Source organism: Protopterus annectens, chromosome 9.part0 (genome assembly GCF_019279795.1).
Source record: "Protopterus annectens isolate FY-2018-M chromosome 9.part0, PAN1.0, whole genome shotgun sequence".
Lineage (NCBI taxonomy): Eukaryota > Metazoa > Chordata > Ceratodontiformes > Protopteridae > Protopterus > Protopterus annectens.
Window position 1 is genome coordinate 418,259,163 of NC_056743.1, and position 24,442 is coordinate 418,283,604.

Here is a 24,442-nt window from a genome sequence, read left to right on the forward strand (position 1 = left end):
GAGGTCTGCCAGGTTGGAGGCAGTGCTGATGATAGTCGAATCATCTGCATATTGAATGCATGTGGCATGGGGGTGATTGTGGGCAGGTCATTAACAAAGATGGTGAAGAGAAGAGGGCCAAGAATAGATCCTTGGGGAACTCCAAGTGTAACAGGTAGGCATGTAGATAATTTGTCCTGCCATAGAACAGCCTGTTGCCTATTGGACAGGTAGGATTGGAACCATTTCAGCGTGGAATTGCTGAGTGATAGTTTTTTTTAATGTATGGAGGAGTTGAATGTGGTTCACCATATCAAAGGCCTTGGAGAGGTCTAAGAAAAGAACAGATGATAGTTTATTATTGTTTCTGAAGTTATTGATGGTATTAGAAAAGGATAGTAGGGCTGATGTGGTACTGTGATTTGGCCTGAAGCCATGTTGGGAGTTAGCTAGAATTTTATTTTTGGTGAGGTGTTCCATCAGTTGTTTGTGGACACACTTTTCCATAATTTTGGCCAGGGGTGAGAGTATAGCTATAGGTCTGTAGTTGGTTAGCTCTAGTGAGCTACCACCTTTATGGAGAGGAATAATGTGGGACATTTTCCATATGGAGGGATGAAGGCTTCTGACAAGGTACGGTTTATGATTATGGAGACGGGATAAGAAATGGCCTCAGCTGCTTTTTGCAGAAACTCAGCTGGGAGAAGGTCAGCTGCTAGCTTAGTGGGTTTTAGTTTTTTAAGAAGAGATGTTATAAAGGATATGGGTACTGGATCGAAGGTAAATAGATGATCTGATGTAGTTGTAGTATTCTGCTGGCATGGGTAGTGGAGTGGGCTGGTTGTTTGTTTGAATTGTGTGGCCAGGGATTGTATAGTTTCTGTGAAGAAACTATTGAATGTGTTAGCAGTGTCTACAGGGCACTGTTTGCAAGTTGTTGGAGTGGGGGTGGTTGCCTGGCCTGGGTGCAGGAGCTTGTTTAAGCCTGCCCAGAATTTTTGTGGATTATTAAGGTGTTTGTGTTGGAGGTGGAGGAAGAAGTTTTTTTATCATTTAAGATCATTCTTTTAGTTTCATTTCTAAGTTGCCGGAAGGTTTGGTGGGAGTGTGGGTCTTTAGAGGTACGCCATGTGACCCACATCTTGTTTCTAGATAGGATTTTGGATTTTGTTTCCTTAGAGAGCCATGGTGCGGTTTTGGTTTTAGTTAATGGACCGTATTGGAGCATGGGAATCTAGAATCTTGAGGAAGGTGGTGTTGAAGTAGATAACTGCCTCTTCAAGAGGAAGAGACTTGAGTATTGTCCAGTTGTGGGCTTTAAGTTCAGTTTGAAAAATGGAGGCGTTGAATTTATTATTGTTCCTGATTTTTTATGGTTGTAAGAAGGGGTGATTTTCTTGAATTTGATAACATAGGTGAGTAAGTGATCACTCATGTCCTCTGGGTGAGTACCTGCTGAGTACTGGTCAGGATCTTTATTAGTAAGGATCCAGTCCAGGATGCTGTCTTTGTTTTGGGGTTTACCTAGTTTGGTAGGAGTGGATATGAGCTGAGAAAAGCCATGTAGATTTATGCTGCTAGATGGGGAGCTAGATGAGAAGGAATTCCAATCGATGTTGAAGTCACCTAACACTATGGATTCCTGGGGTGAGTTTGAGTTAACCAGTGGAGAAAGTCCTCTAAGGTTTTGTTATTATTGTTGCCTGGGGGGATGTAAATACATGCTATATTTATGCTTTTATGTTTGTTTGGTTGAAGTTTTACAAGTAGAATTTCGGCATTGTTTGTTAGGAGGGTTGTGGAGAGGCAAGGGAGATTTGTAATGTATTTTTGTAGAGTATGGCTACACTGCCACCTTTACAAGTTATTCGGTCTGCTCTTAGTATATCATACCCTGGTGGGATTATCTGTGTGTCTTTCGTACTTGGTTTAAGCCAGGTTTTTGTGAGACATAGTAGGTCTGGGGAACAAGTAGCTAAAAGGGCATGTAGGTTGTGAATCTTATTGTTTACACTTCTGATGTTTAGATGACAGGTCAGAAGAGAGTTAAAGGGTCTAGAGTTTAGATTGAGAAGTGGAGGGGAGGATAGGGTGGAATTACAATTGAGTGGAGAGGAAGGGCCAGGGTTGGGGTGGATATCACCATCTGTGGCTAGTCTGTGATTCAGAGTGGTAATGAATTTGAGGGCTTTGAGTAGAAGTTTGTAGTAATGTTTATCATTTGGCCTAATATTGGTAGGTTTGATAATTACATAGCGTTCGAGTTCTAACAAGGTGGGTGAGTAGGGAGTCGAGTCATGGCCTCTGTTGTTAATTATGGGTGAGGGGTTGGTTTGGTAGCCTGGGTGGTGGAAGCCTATGTAAGACCAGGTTTCATATAGGGTAGCTAGGTAAGGGACAAGTAGGAGGGGAAAAAGTTAGTATGATAAGCTTCCTGGGTGGTGTCATATTCCGTTTGATCTTAGAGGGCGGTAGTGAGGTACAGGAAGTTAGTGTGCAGTAGGGAGAGTGGTTTGAGGTTATAAAAGTACGAGTACTGGGGGCGGTGGGAATAGGGGCAGGGCGGAGCGGAGCGAGCAGCGGAGCGAGTGCTCATGAGTGGGGTTTACACTAAGCCACTAGAGCCCAGGTTTCAAGATGTAACTCCTGAATAATTAACTTGCAGGTGAGTAATCTCATCTAAACAAACACCAGGTTCAATGCCTATGCTTTGGGAGCTTGTGTTTACAATTTTATAGCAGTTTGCCTTAGTTTTAGAGTGTGTTCTGTAGTTTAAGTGGAGTATATGCAAACAAGCTTGGATTTTTTGTTGAATATATATTCGCTAGAATCTAGCAGAACAACCCCCCCACCCTTATTGGCTGAGGTAATAATGATTTTATCATTTGTGCGGAGGTTTTGCAAAGAAATAAATTCTGTTTTACTTAAATTATAAAACTTATTGTTTTTATTGCCATTAGAATAATGTAGATAAAAATCCCTTTCACAAAGTTTGACAAAACAGTCGACAGCTGAAGGTAACAGAGGTGAAAAAGTACTTTTACGTTTTATAAAGTCAGGACAAGACACTTTAATACATTTATCCTCATTACTCTTAAAATGTACTTTCAAAGCTATTTTCCGTGCAAATAGTCTAAGGTCATTAAACGTTTCATTTAGTTTACTTGGTTGAGAAGGGATAAAATTCATTCCCTTATTAAGTAATGATATATATTAAGTAATGATATATCTGAGTCAGACAGAACATAATTAGGATAGTTAAAGACCAAAGAGTTAATTCCAAGCAGTCTTCTTTTGTCCATACCTGTCTTGAGAATATTTGCGTTTCTTTGGACCTCTGCTGTGTGATCTCCCTCTCACGAACCTGGTCTGTTTTATAGGAAAAGGAGAACATGGTTTTTCACCCGTAGAATTGATGTTAACAGTTCGTCTAATGGCTCCCTGTCTGATCTCATCGCTGGAGGCATGTAACGCTTGTTGGTTTGGTGGTGGAGTTCCTAGCGCAGTCGCGTTGTTAGCATCAGTGGCACTTGGAATAGACGAATCAATGACGACAGCTGAATGGGTGTGCCCTCGAATTTGACCTGCTTCAGCTGTAGAAGATATATGGTCAAAATCACTGTTATGCGTTTGTTCGTTGCGCTCTGAATAAGACAAATTTTGCCCAGGATTCCTGGGCCAGACAAAGATGTACCCCATAGTGAAATCATTGTGGTCTCTTAAGAGCTTCCGTTGTTTAATAAGTTGAAGCTTATCACTATACATATTGATCTGTGTCAATATGTTGTTTAATCTCCTGGTACAAAGTTCAGATTTGAAATGTTCGCATATAGTTTTATGTAATTTGTCTGTACTTTTTTGCAACTCAAGTTCTGACGGACCAAAATAGTCCAGCAATAACTTAATATACTTAAAGCCAAGATCTATATTGAGGTCCTGCCACTTTTTTAGCAGGTCGGGATATTGTTGTCCATATGTGGGCATGCATAATACACGCATGCCCCTAGGTATCACTTTAAAGTGCATACAGGCTTCTAAGTGTTTCCTTTGCCAGGAGTATCGCTGTATTTTATAAAGGTCATTTTCTAATTCTCTTATTAAATTATTAAATTCAGTCATATTCTCATTGTTACTGTTAATAATTCTCGTGCTTACCGGCTCAGATATTCAGAGTCAATAAAGGATTGTCTTTCTGTGGAAAGAAGCTATCGATATTCGTAGTATTAACACTCGACTCTGGGTTATAGTCTAGTTCCAAATTCACCGGTTCCATCATGTGGAAGTTATGATATAATGTAAAACAATGTAGTAGCGTAGTGAAGTACCAAACACAAAAGAGCAAGCAAAATTCCAAATAGATTCAAATCACTGAATGAAGAACTCCGGCAACTCTAAAAAATGTAAAACAAAATGAGAAAGAAATAATATCGCAAACCTCCTGAAGCACTCAACAGCCAAGTAATAGAAAAAATGATGCAAAATAAACTGTTGAAGTCACCATGAAGCGAAACAATGTCCTTGTTGCAATATAATCCAGAAGACTAGTATAAGATAAACTGTTGAAATCACCGTAAAAAGAGACAACGTCCTTATTGCAGCATAATCCACATTTTATTATCGATAAAACCAAAAGATGAGCGCTTTCACGTGCCGCATGCACGCTTCATCAGATCTAACTTATAACAACTTTAACTTCCTTTTTATACAGCTAAAACCAACTGTCAGTTCAATTAACCAAAGCAATTAAACAATTATATTGAGACAATCAATTAATTAATTAAGAAATACAAATATTTAAAGTAGTAGTATATGATTACTCATCTCAGCCTTTCACAAACACTACCATCATATATTCATTGTGTATTTGTTGTTTCTATCAAAACACAGTGATGTTTAGTGAAGCTAGATGTCTGCTTACATATATGTCGCTTATACAAACATAATATAACTAAGACATATAACACCAAATCAATTATATATAATAATAATATATAATATAAAGAATAATAATAATAATGATGATGATGATGACTTCATTTACACAGCTGATGTAAGATAATAAAGCTGGAGTTAGGGAGGTTATTTCTATCCTTTACACATTGCGTGTTACATTTCTGATGACTAGTGACTGCTGATAGGTTAGGGCTTGTCAATGAATGAACTGATTGAGCCATCTGTTGTTAAATAATGATGTTTCTTGGCTGACATTCTTATAGCATTACAAACTTGATGTTAGGGGAAAGGGTGTTTACCAAAACATTACAGAGGGGCTGGAAAGGATGCAACTGTATAAAATAAATATAGCTACTGATTATTGATTACATGGATTTTAACTAACAGAGATCAAAACCATTTGCTGAAAAAGCAAGTTACAGTGGCGGATCCAGGAAGCTGCAAAGGGGGGGGGGCACATTCTGGTTAGTTGACTACCAAGGTTGGAGTGGGAAGGTGGGACACTGGGTTTGGTGGGTGTGTAAAGATCACCTTAAGAAGCTCTGACATAATGCATGAAAAGAAAGTAATATACATTCAGTTGCTCATGATTTTGCTGTGGTTGTGGTACTAGAAACAGGTATTCACTATTACAGGTATTTACAGGATTACTGTCTGTGCTTCAGCAAGTCCCAGATTACTGGGTCAACTCTTAGGGGTGTGTTCTCAATATGATGGTTACCAGAGGTGGATGACTTCCCAAAGGATACTATTATCTGTTATCTATTTGGACGCCGCAGTGGTGCAGCAGTAGCATTGTCACCTCACAGCAAGAGGTTCTCCGATTCAATTCTCAGCTGGGGTGCCTTCTGTGCAGAGTCTGAATGTCCTCCCGGCATTCGTGTGGGTTTCCTCCGGGTGCTCTGGTTTCCTCCCACATTAGAAAGACATGCATCTGGAGTATTTTTCCACGGGCCTCCGCTGAAAATTGGCTTTGTTCCAAGTCGGACTTTCCCAGTAAACAAGTGTTAAATAAATAAAATAAATAAAAATAATTATGCATTTCCTGGCATTTAGTTTTATTCCATGGCTCTGGCACTGTCTGTCAGCACTTCTTGCAGAACATTTGTGTCAACATGGGATTTTGACTGCTCCTAATTTGCAATCACCTGCAAAGTTAGTCGACCAGAGGCCCTTGACATTGGTCTTGGCCTCAGAGAAGTAAATGCCAAAAAGGAGCGGTCCCAGGACTGATCCCTGAGGGACTCCACTTGTGACTGACCTTTTTGTATATATGGACTCCCCAGTTCTAATTTCTTGGGATATGTCTGTGAATCAGCTGGCTCTCCACCAAGTGACATAAGGGTTTATACCTAATCTCTTGAGTTTGTCAACAATGCCCAAGTGAGGTATTGTGTCAGATGCCTTGGCCAGGTCAAGGTAGGCAGTGTGAACCATTCTGCCCTCATACCTTGCTTTGGTGACCACGTCAAAGAAGTCCATCGGGTTGAGTAGTCATGACCTGCCCTTAATGAAACCAAACTAGTTTGGCTCCAGGTTCTGGAGGTTTCCTATGCATTATCAGTCATTTCCAAGATAATTCTTTCCATGGCTTTGCATATCAGACTAGTGAGACTTATGGGTCTGTAGTTTCCAGGGTCTGTAGATGGCCCACTTTTGTGCGGAGGGATGACTGTTGCTATTCTCCATTCATTGGCCACAAAGCCTGTTTGGAAGCAGCAGTTAAATAGCAAGCCCAGATGGCCTGATACATTGTTTCATGTCATTTAGAAAGCATCCTAGGATATAGTCTGGGACAATTGATTCAATGTTCTTAGTCTTAGAGCATTAAGGATCTGTTCCCTAGTGATATTAGGGGAAGTTTTAAGCAATTGTTAGCTTGTGTGTTTATTCTGCTGTAACCAAAACTGTTCAGTCAAAAAGGAGCTCAGCACTTCAGTATGTAAAACAGAAGAAACACACAAGCTTCCTTGGCACTTTCAGTGATCCAGAACAGCGCAGGACCAGTCCGATAATCAGCAGTTTTAATACAAAAGTTTTGATGAAGTCCTAGTTGTATTAGGGCGAAATCGCTTAGCTATTCCATCTTGAAAGATTTTTTTCCTTAAAAGAACTGCTGTCTCTGCAACTGTTCTGATGCTGTTCTGGTGACTAGAAGTACTGATGAGGAGCTTTGTGTTTTTTTGTAACTGAAACTGACCATATTCAGATAACTACAGACACCTAATATACGTACATGTGTATGATGTAAACAATCATATGTCAGTACAATAGAGAAAAATTGTAACAAATGTGTTGCACTGCTATAAAGTATTGTTCTTTTGAAATAATGACTTTGAAAGAAATTTAAAATGACTGAATATAATATAACATTTACAGCAGATGTGTCCAGCCTGCGGGCCGCATGCGGCCCTCAAAGCTCTTTCATGTGGCCCGTGACCCTTTAAGAACAAATTCAACATTTTTTTATTTTTTTTTTTGTCGCCCATGACTTTTAAACGTAATGCCGGTGTGCGCATGCGCACAAGCGCCATTTCCGTTTATTTTTTCGTGCCGGAATAGGACCTCTATGTTTGTGCCAATGAAATGCTGCAGAAAAGGGACTTGTTCTTGCCGACGAGCTGAAGAAGAAGGATTTGTTATTGCCTTTAAAACAGACAGCAACTGTATTAACAGATAAGTATAAAATCAAGTGTATATGAGTTTTTTAAATAAGGAACTGCTTTTCAGATGGGCGTTTTTTTTTTTTTTTTTTTAATTTCTCAATTATCAGTTTTTGCCAGGTTGCAGTCTTGCTGAGACATCTCTTATGGAAATGAAGGTGGGATGGGGGCCCTCTCTAAGTTATTTAACCCCAGAAATGTAACCTAGTCAAGCTGCTGAAATTGGTCTTACTGATTTTGTCTTTTTCTGATCGGTGGTATTACAAAGATAGACATGCATGAGTGCACTTATTTTTTCTACATTAACAACTTTATTCTCATGGAGAAGTAGTTCTTTAGGCCTAAAAGTGTGCTTCTGTGTGGGTGCAATGGATTCTGGCCCAAATACTAGCTCAGCCTTACCATTGCGATTTATCCATCCATCCTGTCCTGGTATACCCTGCCATTATCCCAACCTTTATTACTACAGGTTAGTGTCTGATCAATATCAGTGTTTCACCTTATCTAATTTCAAGGATTAATGTGGGTGCCATTTCAATATACTTTTTCCGGATAGTAAGTAAAAAAAAATGTACTGATGAACCTGTTATGGAATATTCAGGATAGAAATCCATTCAATAAATAACTGCAGTTAACAATTATGGAATGTGTATGTTTTCTGCTCCTTTTTTCTTTTGCTAGGATATTTTTTAATGAAAAAAAACACATTGCTGCATTTTGGGCATTTATCATTGTGTGATGGTCAGGCACAAAAACTAATTTTTATAGCAAAGATGTGAGGATAAGTGCATGGTTATATATTAAGGGGCAGACTGGAGGAATGAGTAAGGAAAAAAGTGGTCAAAAATGCCTTTCTCGCCAGCTTGAGTTTGTTTTCCTCTTACCTTCTTAAGTGAGTTGGTTTGGGTAGTGTATGATGAGGCAAACTGAAATTATTTTGGAAATACCAACATTTATAAAATAAGATTCAGACAAAGGCCAACAATAAAGGATCCCATGTGTCTTTCAAGATTGTTTTTGCTTTAGCTTTGTGTTGATTTTTAAACTGCCATTGCTTTTAAAGGTAAATAGGAGATTTTGGTGAAACGGCTCGAGACAAGGAATTATTATTATATTGTCAGTCTCTGCCATGCAATCCAATTACTATGGTACTTTATTTCTGTCAAGATCCTACCTAGACTTAAGCAGCAGTAATAAATATGAACTTGTGTTATGACTCTGGGATTAGTTAGTTATTAGCACATATGCATACATGATGTTTAAATACTGAAACATGTTCATTATTTGTAAATTGTTACAGCACTATTAGCAGCTAATTGCTAATAGGTACCGTTCAGTGCTGCAACAGAAAAAACAGAAGGTACAGTATGCTCGAACTGATGCTCGCGTGCATGTGTGTGCACAAATGTATGTGTTTAAATTACTTTTCCTTGCTATAAAATGCAATGCAAGACATTACTGCTGTAGTTGGAGTCCCCAGATGTCACTTCTGCAAATTTTAAACCAGAATGTCAAAGCTCTATTTTCATCACGGTCTAACACGGCTACTTAAAGTTAATTAAAAAGTTGAGTTTGTATGTGTGTGTGTGTGTGTGTGTGTGTGTGTGTGTGTGTGTGTGTGTACGTACCTTGGAGTAGTGTGCTGAAATAAAATCTGGACATCATCTTAGACTGGCATTAGTCCGTTTTGCACTTGGTGTAGTGACCGAGTTCCTGCTATGACAGTGAAATAATGAATAACTGAAGTTGCCACCCTTGGTTTTTCTGTTGTCTTTCTGTAGAAAAAGTATTTGAAGAAAGTTATTGAGAGACATATGGCATAGACTTGTATTGTTTGGGTACATTTTGATAGCAAATGTTCGATATGAGTAGTTAAGAGGTTGATTAAAATGAGTAGTAAATGATGTGACACGAGGTGTGATCAAGTTTAGCAGCCCAGCCTTCAGGTGTCCTTAAACATCTTTTTCTGTGGAAAAATTGCCATATGCCACAGTGCTAATATGCACATTATTTAATTTGCTGTTTTTATATCCTTGATCATTCTAATAAAATGTTCGTCATTAGCATTGCCTCAGTGGCATTTTGGGCTGTCTTCCAAGGAACCCAGTAATGGCAACTTTTCAAAAGCTCAGATTCCTTTTCCTGTCTCTTCCTGTGACAGCTGATTGACTCAGCATACCCTGAGAGGGAAGCCTTCAGCTGTTACAGGAAGTCATCTGCAGACCAGCCTGGCCAGACAGCAGTGCAAAAGCAAGAAATATTGCCAGTGCCATATTTCAGGGACAGATTCCAAAGCTAGAAATGTGCCTTTCCAAAGGGATGCTCAGTTTGAGAATACCACTGATGAACCTTCTTTCATCTTCAGACCAGCCTGATCCGACAGCTGTGCAAAAGCAAGAAATATTGCCAGTGCCATATTTCAGGGACAGATTCCAAAGCTAGAAACAGAAGAATACATGATCGCTTTGGACAACATATGGACATTAAGGACATGATGGAAGACATGGACATCTTTAAGAAACCAGCAAAATCAGAGGTATGATCTCATACAAATTGAAGGGTTCGTACCTGTTAATTTTTTTTTTTTTTACAAATAAACTAAGATGTTAAACTAAGATGTTAGAGTTAACTGTTATTTTAAGAATTAGAATGAGAATTTTAATTTTAGGGTAAATATGCATTTATTTCATTTATTCATTGTTCAAATTCACCTACAGTACAGCCAGGGGGTTGACTTTGGTAGCCCCGTGGCAGCGATACAGTTAACTATATGATATATTTTACATGCGGCCCCAAGACAATTTCTGTTGACTCAATGCAGCCCCTGCAAGTGAAAAGGTTGGACACCCCTGATTTACAGAATGCTTCTTAAGCCCTGTTAACTGTCGGGTAGTGTCAGGATACAGACAGTAATAACAATTTTAACTTTTAAATGACTGCTCCAACAAATACTATTTTTACATATATGAACAGTTATACACTGGGTTAATAAGACACTTTAAAATATCTGCAAAACGAAAAGAAAAAAAATGAGAGAATTTAAGTATACATTGTGGGTCTTTATAAAAACTGCATGAATTCCTAAACTTCTACTGTACAAGACTGTTGGGGGGGGTTATAAGTTACATTTTTTTAAACTGAAAGTTTAACTGGGTAGCATCATCAAGATACTCCTAGATGTTCACAGCAGCTTAGTCAGAAATTTCTATATACACATCTCCACAAGACCTCATATACAATTAAGAAATGCACTCGTCTTCAACCGTTGCCCCCTCCCTTTCCTAAGAAATTGTTTCAAGTTACTCAAGCCTGTATCTATGCAGAACTAGGCAGTTTTCTTGCAGATTACATTATCAGATGTGTTGCCATACATCATTGGAATTCTGTGAAAAATAACTAAGAATAAGAACCCCAAAAGCTTCTACAATTTACAACAGTGCTTCCAGATTTAATTAAATACTTTTCCTTCAGAAATGTGAATCATGCATCACCATAAAACACTGAAATTGCTGATATGCAGACTGTCTTAGTCAAATCAAAAACCAGTTATGAAGTTTCTAAAAAGTAAACTGCAAGGATAACTGAGCAATTAAGGGTCTTGCTTAGGGTTACCAGATACCTGCAAACCCAAAGGAGGACAAAGCCATGATAAAGGAGGGCACGTCCTGTTCTGCTCACGAAAGATAGTGTAGTGCTGCTACAAATAATTCCTTACTGGCACAGGGGGCACCTGGACTGCTGTACAATAACATTTCAATGTGTAATTACATTAAGCTGATAGTTTGCTTCAAGGACAAAATAACTAATTTATTACTGAACAGGTTGATGGAGAAAATAACCAATTCATCACTGAATAGTTTCATGGGAAATATAAAAAATCCACTAGTGAACAGGTTCAGATCTTTAAAATACTCAAGAGTTAAGGCATGTTGCTTTCTTCTTCATGTAATGGTACTGCTAGTTTACTGCTCATAAATACAGAAGGTTAATACTAGACTACATGCAAATCCCCACGGTATACGGCACCCATAGGCTTCTCACATCCTTGTCTTACTAATTTAAACCGGGTTCCTATTAAATGATCGAAGATGCATTCTTTCGAATGTGTCTTGATTGAACTTGAAAGCATGAAAAGGCAAAACGGCGAAACAGCATATAAGCGAATTCTCTCCCTGGGAAAGAAATCCAGTATTTTGCCGTTTTCGTGACTATGGTGCGCAGTTGGACTGTGTATTACGATGAAAATTTTAAAAACAACTATTTTGACAGGTAACAAAAACGAGTCATCAAAATTAAAATTTATAGTAAAACTATGTGTTTTCATATTTCTCAGATGAGGTGACTTTTCGCAGCATTTCATCGTTCTTGGCACCATAGGTGTGGAACTCCAGACAAGAAACCTTCTTAAAATTGTACTTTGTAAGAAGTATTCCTCTGACAGAGTCAACAGACAGTCTATTTCTTTCTTTTGTCCACTATGTGTTGATCAAGGAAAATGCTCTTTTAGTGTTGGCATTGTGCCCAGGAATGCAAAAGAAAAATTCACTGATTTTAAGCAACTCTGAATAAGTGGCTTCATTTGCACAACTTTGAAAGTATGAACACCATTCTTCATGAAGGAGACTGTCCAAAAATTGTCATCTTTCTGTTCTACGAATGATTTCAGTTTGCAGTACTGGTCAAACAACTGTACATCGTCTACAACAATACCCTTTTCACTCATATACTGTACACATGGCAACAGATCATCGAATGTACCGTCTTTCACTTTAAAAACATCCAGCGAAAGCACTGAAATTCATCAAAGGGTATTGTCCACTTTTGCAAATAATGAATGCACCCTGGCTGAACCTCTCACATGAATGTCTTGCATTCTTCATCTCAGCCACCTTCACGCAGTTTTTTCAGAAGTTCTCTCATTTTCAGAGAGATAAATCTTGCTAATACCAATGCAGATTGTACTTTGAAACTGTAATGCTATGCAGTCTTGTAAAATCATGTGTTTTCCTAAGAAAATTTGCTTGGTATGTATAAATATCTTGGTTGTATGTTCTGTGGAGCTTTTCTCCCCAGGCCTCCACTGAAAATGGGGCATGTATCCAGTCAGAATCTCCCACTCAACAAATATAATATAAAATAAATAATAATAAATAAAAGTTTCATTCTGTCTGCTTATCAGAGTTTGCTTTGTCGACTGTAGGATGCTACGAACCTCCAACTTTTCTTTTTTTTCTTCCCTTTCAATAGCTGCAATTTTCGCCTGAAATACTGACAGCGAATGCAAAAAACACAAATATACTTCTGAAAAACTGTTCTTGAAAAAATCAGCACTAGTGCTTGATTTATGCCCTGAAAGTATGCTTTCAGTGCAGGGAATAACTGCAACAGCCTCTCAATTGCTGGAAATAGGCTGTGCCATCTGGTTTTGCTGTGGTATAGCAACCGCTGATTATTAACATCAACAAATTCACAGAAATCTTTTAGAGCCTCCGTGCGAACAGTATACGTAGAAAAATAGTTGAGCAACTTCAGCACAATTGCTTCAACATCAACTACCATTAAATCTGCACCATGTCTAATACAGTTGTGAAGAACATGGGCTGGATATCTAAGGCCCACCAATGGCTTCTTGATGCTCGTTTTCAACTGTGAAAAAAACATTCTTGCCTTCTTTTCTGTTGATGCTCCCCAGGTCCACGTTTGCATTGTCTCTTGCAAATGCAATGTATTTTGATGACAGACTGTATTTCTCAAGGGTGTCCAGCAGGTAATTGCATACAGTTTCAGACTCTTCATTTGGCATGCTGTCCAGTGCAAGTGATCTAGTCTGATTTCCACCAGCTTTCCAATTAAAATGCTGAATGATTATTGTGAATAATTTCTCTACACCATGGTTACTGGCATCTGTTGCAATTCCCAAGTAGTTAACGTCATTTAATGAGTTTGCTACTTCTATAACAGTGTGAGGACCAATGACATTGTTTGTAATTGCCTCTCTTTTTGTCCTGGCACATGTAATATTTTTAGCAGTTTCAGAGTCATCAAACAGCCTATGCATTAGACCAGCAGTGCAATCCATAAGTTTATATGACTGATGATGAGCGACAGTGTGAAATGCCAGTGTTGCTTCAGCAGCACATGTCTTCAAAGATCTTGCCTATGTTTTGGTTGAAAAAATGACGGGATTTTTGCAGGTGAAGCAGACATCTTTACCATGTTTCTGCGTTTTTCGCTGGTAACATGTCATTCTAAATCAGTGGTAGCCTTGTTTGCAGTGGACATGTAAGAATCACAAACCACTCTGCTTTCTTTTCAATGCGTCCTTCATCAAAGCACGGATACTTTGTTTTCATGTAGTCCAAGAATTTCCAGCTCTACTCAGTTGCATACCGCCTACTTCGAGGCAATCTATGGCTGACATATAAAGCTATGTCCAACCCAGAATTAATGGACATGCTCCACCTCAGTAAATCTAAATCCCTTAGAGCCACACGCTCGAGGGACTTGAACCTCAGCACAGAAATAAATAGAACATGCTGGAGGGACAGATTCATAACCCAGAGGCTCCCTTCACTCTGGAATAGAATTCCAATTCATGTTAGGCAGAGCACCTCACTGACTCTCTTCAAGAAGAATCTTAATGAGTGGATGGGGGATCGTAGGTTTGTCCCGGGGATTACTTCCGTGTCACTATTAGACAGAGGCACAGTAAACTAAACTTTAAAAAGGGCACAGTATACTCAAATCAAGGGGTGGCGTAAGCCAAACACAATCGGGCTAGGCTTATAAATGCCCCAGGGCAGATAGCCTGGTATGAACCTATAAAAAGATACAGCAGGGCTGTTACAGAAGTATAACATTTTACACATAGATAGTCATTGACCTTCTCTGGCAACTGAGCAGAGAGGGAGATTTAATGCAATATTTTCTCCCAGCCAATCAAAGCCATGCTGTTCTGTATACATTTATAAGGCTTTAGTCAGATTTCTTGTGCTAAGAGGTTGAAAACTGTGGTCCATATCCTGGCAAACAAATGCTAATAAATAAATTATAACAAAAAGCTTTAAACAATATAAATGAGAGCTTGTATATAAATTATATTTAACTATCTTCCAATTCTAGTTGATAAGCTAAATACTGTAGAAAAAGTTTAAAAATTAAGCAGTGGTCCATGGCAGAGGTTATGGTAAGTTCTGCCCCATCTGGCCATTACACCAGGTTATTTGGGCTAAATGGTCCTGAACAAACCTTTGCATGGTTAAGTAAATCTCATCATAACCCACACCCCTTCCATAATGGCCTGACACCTGTCAGAATGTTGCAAGGAGTTTGTTTTATGTAATCTGATGAAGTTGCTGTATTAACAACAAAAAGCGCTTCATTAAAACATTTTTTTCATACTTCACAATTCTGTTGGGACCTTTGTTTTTGATTTTCTTGTCAGAATGTTTTCTAAGCAACACTATGGCTGTGTTTCTAGCATTCTTTTGTGCTCTGGCTCATAACACCATCATGCACCACATATCTATTTATTTAAGGATATATCTCACTGAAGTGCTCAAAATTATTTATTTTAAAGAGACTGTAATGTCCATTATAAGATTTTATATTAGTTGCATTAATAAAATCTTCCACAGATGCATGCAGTAATTTATACTGTAGTACAACTTTATAAACTGTGCCCAGTGAGATCATTCATAGCTACCAACCTCCATTGTTCCAAACGTGAAACAACGCTTCATTGTGTCTCAAAATATGGAGCAAAACACAACATGTGAAACAACTGCTAAAATCTTTAGCTAGAAGGCTTGCAGTATAATACATCTCAAGTATACCTCATTACTAGGAACTGTCCTCATTTTTAGTCTTAAAATGTCTGACAGGATGACCAGGGCTCTTAAAGAGTAAGTTGTACAGTAATAAATAGCAGGATTTGAAATAATGTTTTTAACAGAATTTATGTAAAGGAAGACAGAAAATTTAAATGAATTGGAAGAGGAGTTATAAAACTGAGAGAATCTAACTGCAGACTTTAGTACGAACTACGGCAGTATAATACCGATACAACTTCAGTAGTATAAAATGAGCAGAAACCTGTCAGCAACAATGCTGAAATTTACATGAAATGAAAAGCAAATATTTACAAGCATTTTTTTGCAACACAAACTCTGGCAGATTTGCTACAAATAGAACCTGAAATTATTTACAGCACATGCTGTGGTAGACTTGTGTTAAACAGAGAGATGGGACACAGATATAGTATAAAGTGCATTAAAAGAACACTATTACACAAAAGCAGGCCAGGGTCCGGATGCTAAGCCCATGTAAAATACACTTTGTAGTATAAACCTCGCACTTCAACAATGCATAGTATTTACCTGATTCACACCTGTGGTAGCCACCCTTTGGTTTAACATCTCTCTCAGGTACTCGTTACAGAATGCCAAAAAAAAAAAAAAAAAGGCAACATTTACATTACTGTATTGCTTTCACATACACATTAGCCAAAGGTCAGCATTTGTACTCACCCCATCTCACTACACTCAAATGTACAGCAGTCTTGCAGAAGCGGAATTATAACAGTAAATACTGGGACCACTCATTTCACTTAAAAACCACCCCCCCATACCATTACCTACCTAAAGTGGGTGATTTGTCCTTGTCAGCATCAGTAATATTTTCATTACTGTATTGAATTGATGCTTGCAAATAGTCAGAGTTTGTATTCTGTCTTGTTTCATGCAAGTACACATTAGTCCTGCAAAGCCAGAATTATTACACCAAGGCTGCAGTACCAAACATTTCATCCACAAACAGCCATCATATCAATTTCTGATCTAAAGTATCTGCTTTGACCGTGCCAGGATTAAAACGAAAATGGCAATGATTCCATTAATTTGCTCTGTTGCACAGAAACAGTAGTTACAGGCTTGCCAAATACACATAATATTTCAAAGCCACAATTATAACAGTAAACTGCAAGGCCAGTCAACTCATTTCATTCAAAAATGCCCGCCATTACCTAACTAAAGCAACTGAGCTGCGGCGGTGGTGGTGCTGCGGTAGCGTTGTCGCCTCACAGTAAGACATTGTCCTCTTCGATTCTCAGCTAAAGCGTCTTCTGTGTGGAGACATGCGTGAATGGGCGTACCTTCGTTGAAGGTTGTGTGTCAGGCCTAGCAAGTCGGTACGTAAAAATCTACTGCCAATCATTAGCGGACCGGACTTCTGCTGTGGCGACCCCTACAACAACCTAACTAATGTAACTGCTTTTTGCCCTGTCGGGATTAAAGTAAAAATAATAGTAACAATTGAGTTGCATACTTGCATTACTTTCATTTTGTTGACAGAAACATTAGTCACAGCTTGTGTGTGCCAGCCAAATACATATTTAATTTTATTTATTTTACTTTTGTTTACTCAGATTTTTGCAACTGGCTTTAGTCAAAAAAATAAACTTTTCAGCATAGATGCAGAGAGAAGAGCTCCAACATATTAAAAACATTTTTAACAATCATTCAGCATGTACATGAACAGATATGAAGTAACATAAATTAAGAAATACTCAAACTTGATAATTATTTTACAGGCATCGTAAAATATGGACAGAAAAGTATTAGTTTTGCAAAGCTGGAATTACCAGTAAATGGTAGGGCCAGTTATTTCTTTCACACACACCTCCAATTTCCACTGTCTACCCCACCCATAGTATCTGATTTGATCTTGCAATATTAAAAACAAAAACAACAAAAAGACGACACTGTCATCAAGGTAAGTATTCTTTTTTTTTTTCACATAAACAATATTCAGAGTTCAGAGCTTGTGGTCGATCATACTTCACTCAAATGCACAATACTGTTGTAAAGCAAGCTAGAACTGCAGTCATTCCATTCGCATGTAGGCATTCTCCCATCCCAAATGCCTACCTAGAGAATCTGCTTTGAGCCTACAAGATTTAAACTAATTAAAACAAAAGACCACAGTTACATTACTGTACTTCTTTCACATCACATAGACCGGAATTTGCCCGTGAGCTTACTTCAGTTCATCTATACACACTTTACTCATGCAAGTGTAGAGTTTGTTTCAACAACAAAACATTGACAAACCATTCTAATGTATCTTGACTAACCTTGCAAAAAGATATTAAGTTGAAAAAAAAAAACATGTTCTCCACAAACAGAGCCCCAGAACACATTGCATAGCTAGTATCTCTTTGACACCTGCTAGAGTATTATATTTAAAAAAAAAAAGGTCATCAACAGCCCCCAAAATATACCGATTACTAGCATCTGGTTGACCATGCCAGTGTATTATGTTAAAAAAAAAAATCATCAACAGTCCCCACAACACATTGCCTCACATTATCTGGCTAACCCTGCCAGTGTATATTAAAAAAAGAAAGCATACCTCTCAACTGTACAGATTTTTGCCTCGTATTTTAGGTCTGTTTCTCATAAAATTGTGGTTTTCTGGCAAACAATTGGCAAATCATTAAAAATTAAAGTCAGAAAATGTCAGACATTTGAGTTTCAGATTTCATAACCTTCATAAAATTTGTTAATGCAAGATCTGTTATTTATGGCTTTGTCCATATTTCTTGCTCTAAGAGGTTGAGAGGTATGAAACAAAGTCATCAACAGCCCCAAAAAACACAGACCACAGGAATCTGGTTGACCTTGCCAGGAAAAAAATAAAGTATCTGGTTGGCCCTGCCATGGGGGGGAGTATTTACCTTGAACACTAATAAGACAGTCTACACCTGTTTCTCCACTCTCTCACTTTCTCCCTCGCAACTAAAGTGCGGGAAGAGAACGCAAGTGTAACAGGACTAATCAGCAGCCGTATCACATATACAGATTACGTGACAGACTGCTGACTTCGCAGTCTTGTCAGGTTCCTGTTTCTTGCGGTTAAACTGCAATGACTTCTGGGCATCTGCATAGTTGCCTTCTGTCTTCTCAATCCAGTGTGTTTTGAAAGCAGTCCAGAGAGAAAAAGAAGATTTTTTTTTTATTATTATTATTGAAGTGGAACTTCAGCGAGCATGCATGCTGCCCCGAGTTCCACGTAGAAATGCATTACTTTAGTTTTTATGACTGTGTAAAGTAAAGAACAAACCAAAACTAGAAAACAAAAAAAACTTTGGCAAAACCACGGTATAGTCCACTAAGACCAGATTTATTATGTAAGCGCTTTCATGCACATTAACAATTTGTTGGTGTGTGTGTATATATATATATATATATATATATATATATATATATATATATATATAGTTTTGTTTTTTGACGTGTTATTTATTTTAATATGCATATATTCTGCTTTTTATTACATATATTTTTTAATGTGTTGGTGATGATCTACTTTCTAGGACTCAATTTGCCGGTTTACAAATACAACCTTTGTTTGTATTTGGAGTAATATTCCTTTTTTAATTGCCTATTAGGGATTTAATTGTTACCAATCATGTTTAATTGTTTGATTATATATGCTGCATTTGTACTGAATATGGTGTCTGAAGTGGTGCACAGATTAATGTGCATGAAAGCGCTTATATAATAAATCTGGTCTTAGTGGACTATACCGTGGTTTTGCCAAAGTTTTTTTTTGTTTTCTACATTACACAGTAGTAGCAGTTCGAACTGCTACTACTGTGTAAATTAAAGAATTAGCATTACTTTACTTTACACAGTAGTAGCAGTTCGAACTTCTACTACTGTGTAAATTAAAGAATTAGCATTACTTTACACAGTAGTAGCAGTTCGAACTGCTACTACTGTGTAAATTAAAGAATTAGCATTACTTTACACAGTAGTAGCAGTTTGAACTGCCACTACTGTGTGAATTAAAGAATTAGCATTACTTTACTTTACACAGTAGTAGCAGTTCGAACTGCTACTACTGTGTAAATTAAAGAATTAGCATTACTTTACTTTACACAGTAGTAGCAGTTCGATCTGCTACTGCTGTGTAAATTAAAGAATTAGCATTACTTTACTTTACACAGTAGTTGCAGTTCGAGCTGCTACTGCTGTGTAAATTAAAGAATTAGCATTACTTTACTTTACACAGTAGTAGCAGTTCGAGCTGCTACTGCTGTGTAAATTAAAGAATTAGCATTACTTTACTTTACACAGTAGTAGCAGTTCGAACTGCTACTGCTGTGTAAATTAAAGAATTAGCATTACTTTACTTTACACAGTAGTAGCAGTTCGAACTGCTACTGCTGTGTAAATTAAAGAATTAGCATTACTTTACTTTACACAGTAGTAGCAGTTCGAACTGCTACTACTGTGTAAATTAAAGAATGAAAGTATTTTCTTTTCTCTTTTTTTTTTTTTTTTTTTTTTTTTTTGTGTTTGGAGAAAGTTGGTGAGGGCTGCAGCTGAGCCACCAACCACTGATGTCATGCACCTGTGGGATTGAAGAAAGCCTGACATTTTTGCCCTTTTAGGCAATGCCTGCCAGATGGAGGACACAACGCTGAAAAGGAGAACATGTCCTCCTTTTGCCAGATGTCTGGTAATCTTAGTCTTACTTCACTTAAGAGGATAATGACCAAAACCACAAGGTCATATAACTTCAAATCTATGGCTGCTGCTAGTCTTAAACATTAAAAGTGAAACTAAAATATACAGCTACACCCCCACCTCCCAGGGAAAAAAAAGTTGCTTTGTTGGTTCCCGTTTCTGGAGTTTCCTGTGTTGAGTTAAATTAGTAATATAGATAAAATATAGTCATAGCAGTCACAGTTGCTGGGCTCCTTGTTACTTATCAAGGCATGGCTTCAATTTGCAAGCAGCACTGCTATCACAGCCATGGTCAAAATAGCTATTAACTAAGGAATCCAATACCCCCTATATGAACTAAAGAATCTTTGGCCATCAAAGTATGTATTAAAACACTAAGCTTATTTTTCCCCTTGTAATAAACAAATGTTTGATTCTGTAGAAGAACATGCAAGCAATAATGCCTTACAGGGTATGTGTTATATGTAATTAATGGCCATCCAGTGGTGTTATGAGGCCCGATGCCTCATACTGAGTTTTCTGCAACCTTTGTCACCTTCCAGTAAGGAACTCCCAAACAAAACAAAGTGGTCAAATTCTACCTACTTGGCAGACAATAAAAGTATAATGGCCACAAATGCTAACAGACTATAAAGGTAATCACATTCCAGCTTTCAAGTTAAGTAATATGAGAAAACTAGGTACATGTAATTGGGTGACAGTGTTATCAGTTTCAGTAAATAAAAGTATTAAGGAAAATGCCAGTCTAAAACTGGAAAGTCCTGGTACACACATTTCTATGAATATTACAAAGTCTACAATCCTAATCCCCCTTATAACACGATATAAATACCTCTCTGACAAGGAAACTCAGAGCTATGCCCCCACTAGACTATTACATCAACCCTTCACCTACAAATTGCACGTTTCAGTCAAACGGTCTAGTCTGTTAACTAGATTCACACAAATGAAAACAAATAAAACTATTCACTAACACAGTAAGACTACTATACAAAACAGTTGTGGCCTGTGTATTTCAAACCTTAGAAGCTGCCTTTCTGCCATTTAGAAAATCTGTTGGCATTTAGTTAAGTGGCTTAGATGGTAAATGGGAGCAGTGCAAGAGGATGCACAGATGTTTGCTCCCTCAAACCAAAGCCCTGGCAGAATTTGTCACAACCAATAAACAGACACATTGCAGAAAAAGAGTTTTAAAACTGTGATCTACCACTTTACCCAACGCTAAAGGACACAAATTGAAGGCAGTAACCCACTATGACAGTTTGTGAATCAAATCTGTATAAAGCTTTAACTGCGCTGTGTACAAGTCTAAAAGTGGACCTACACAGATCTTCACTACACAAGCAGTGAAAAACACAAAATCTACAGCTGCTAGGTACTCATTTCCTCTAGTGAAAGGAAAACAGATTTTTGACCATACTGAGAAAAGAATAGCAGTAGTCCCCCCCCCCCCCAAAAAGAAAGAAAATGCGCACTAATCACAGCATTCAATTTTAATTGCATCAAACATTTAAAATGCTTTAAATAATGGGCTTACTCTACATCAGTAGCCTGACTGGAGAATGAGCGTTCTCCAGGCAGGTATTAATGTACAAGTAATGCCCGCTGAAAAACAAGTCCACTGCTTCACGGCAGCATATCAAGCCGCCGTGGAGCTCGGACTGGGGGAAAAAAAAGTAAAAAAGTGTGTGGATGTGTTTGTGTGTGAGAGTGTATGAGTGTGAGAGAAGTTGGTTGACCTACTATTTTACACTTGCTAAGCAACGCTGCTGCTGTTTAGTGAGTGTAAAATAAAGTGTGTGTATTGAGAGTGTATGTGTGTATGAAAGTAAGAGAGAGAGGTTGTTGTGTCTTTCGGCTTTTCCCGGTTAGGGGTCACCATAGTGGAACTCCGGTCTGCTAATGATTGGCAGTTGATTTTTACGTGCTGAGTTGCCAGCCCTAACGCACAACCTTCAACGAAGGTCCGCCCATTCATGCATGTCTCCATGCAGAAGATGCTGTAGCTGAGAACCGGACAGCGTCTTACTGTGAGGTAACAGTGCTACCGCAGCACCACGGTGATTGAAAATAAATCGGAAAAAAGTGTGTGCGTGTGTGTGTGTGTGTGTGTGTGTGCGCGCGTGTGTGCATGTGTGTGCGTGCGTGCGTGTGAGCGAGTGACATGACTACTGGCAGCAGCAGAAAAGAGGTTTGCATCCCTCTGCACCTTTCAGCTGAAGAAATCTGGATAAAGCCTAAAATAAAGGTGGGAACAAAGGCTCTAAAAGAGAAACCGATATTAATTACTGGTCTTATAAAATTACAAAGTTGCTTAAATAAAGGATTTATGTTAGCATTAATTTCCTGAAGGAAGTAAAAGTCTGAAGCTCAAATATATCTCATTATTTAGTAATTTCAATCTCCACTGACTGCCAACAAAACGATTTAGGAGTAAGGGACCAAAAAATAAAGTAAATACCTGGTTATTTTTTAAATGTTATAATTTAGATGGAAAATGCTTCCTCCAGAACCATTAACATATACTACAGCAAGTTTGAAACATTAGGCGGAGAAACTGTTTTACATCAAAAATATATATAAAAAAAAATAGTAATAAAAAGTGTGTGTGTGTATATATGTATATATATATATATATATATATATATATATATATTCACTATGTAATTTCGAAATACTGAAATCCCGAATTTCAGTATTTCAAAATTACATAGCTGAGCACACAAAACACCGAAACCCAACAACTGCGAAATTCAAAATCCCGACGGTACACTACAGATACAGCACACACAAACACATACACACAACTTCCCCCCAGCTCAAATATAATATCCTACACTACAGATAAACAGAGGGGCAAGCCCTCTTGCACCCCCCATGTGGGAGGCTGTGCCCCCCACACCCCCCTACTTATATATACCAACTCCGAGATCGCACAATCAGACACACACAGGTAGCTCACTCCCACACATCGTACACAACTTCGCTCACACACATCACAGTCAAAACACACACTGACATCCACTAAAGCCCCTAACCAACACACATACATACCCAAACTCACATCTTACCATTCACAGACCACAACACCAGAAGCGCTAATTCAAAATTTCCGCACTTCGGGATTTTGAATTTCACGCTTCTGGTTTGTCTGTATTTCAAGACTTCGCTATTTTAATTTTGAAATACTGAAATTCGGGATTTCAGTATTTTGAAATTAAATAGGGAACCCATATATATATATATATATATATATAAGTAAAATACAACACTTTTACAGAGGGCCCATTCTCTAAGCTCAATAATGCCTTCCAGGGTGTGTGTTAATGTGTAATTAATGCCCTTCGGGGGTGTAGAGGCCCTCCGCCTGTGGCATCAGGCCTCATAACTAGGCATTAATTACACATTAACACACCCTGTCAGGCATTGTTGCTTGCATGGCAAACACATTATGTACTTTCAACAAGACAGTAGTACCCATAAAGTGCCCAGCACCTCTTTCAGTAAGTCCCACCCCAGTGATTATTTTAGACCAACTGCCCCAGCTTCATACACAGAAACTTTCCATGAACCCTGCAATACCACTCCAGCCCTCTTACTCCACCATAAAAAAAGTTTATTGCACTGTGATACACAGTGGCAAGAAACACTATGCTCACTCATTTCCCCAAATAAACACGTCCTTCAAAGGCTGGTTAGATTCTTACTCCTTACTCATATCCTCTCTGAAGTAGTACTGGTGGCAATGTTAACAGCATCTGTGACTGGGGTGATCATTCTGGGTTTCGCATGAGTCACTTTTTTTTCCCTCCAACATATGTTTGCTATGACTTTTCACCCAGTTCACCTTCACTCATCTACAGTGGAGATGCAGTTGGAGGAGCAGTTTAGTATCATCATATAGATCATCTGACTGCACCCTCCAATCCCATCTCCAGTGTGTCTTCACAAAAAAAATGGTTGGTAAGTTGAAAAAGAAAAATGTACCATTTTGGAGGTACATTTTTCCAATTTCAACAAAATAAAAATGCAATACTTCTATGGAGTTTCAGCATCTTTAAAAAAGGGATGGCACACACTCCTGCACCAATGCCTAAATCCACCACTGAATTAGTAGGCCGCATAACCTATCCTTGTTAAACAGCCAAGGGTTTACTGATTAAGTTTTTAGTCGGGAAGAGAACTACACACAAATATTTCACAATAAATATGGGTTCAGATAATTTTACTACTGTATGCCACCATATCTAGAAGATACAGATTTTTCAGGTGGCAGTGTATATACTTATATTTTTTAAGCTCCCACTCTGCTCT